The following is a 280-nucleotide window of genomic DNA, read 5'->3' on the forward strand; positions in this document are numbered from 1 at the left end:
AATTTCAGAAAAAGTTAGGACTCCTAGCACCTCTTTCTCTTATACAGGAAGCTTTGATTTTGTGGAGATTTTACTAAGTTCTTCAGGTTTGGAGATGATAACCTGCACAAGGCAGGAATGAAAAGCAATCCTCTGAAAGAAGTAGTGCGATGAGGATGGGATTTGAACCCATGCGTGCAGAGCACAATGGATTAGCAGTCCATCGCCTTAACCACTCGGCCACCTCATCTGAAATACACTTTTGTCATGCATCCAAGTGGCTTTCTGAGCTCAGCTGAGT

The 280-nt window shown here is 43.6% G+C and overlaps 1 non-coding gene across 1 annotated transcript; it reads right to left on the reverse strand.

Annotated features, from left to right (window-relative positions):
- Positions 1-147: 147 nt before the first annotated feature.
- TRNAS-GCU lies at positions 148-229 on the reverse strand. The gene has a single exon. It is a non-coding gene; the product is annotated as a tRNA-Ser (tRNA).
- Positions 230-280: the final 51 nt, after the last annotated feature.

The sequence above is a fragment of the Nanorana parkeri genome, unplaced genomic scaffold (assembly GCF_000935625.1).
Source record: "Nanorana parkeri isolate BGI_ZX_2015 unplaced genomic scaffold, ASM93562v1 scaffold724, whole genome shotgun sequence".
In the NCBI taxonomy this organism is placed as follows: domain Eukaryota; kingdom Metazoa; phylum Chordata; class Amphibia; order Anura; family Dicroglossidae; genus Nanorana; species Nanorana parkeri.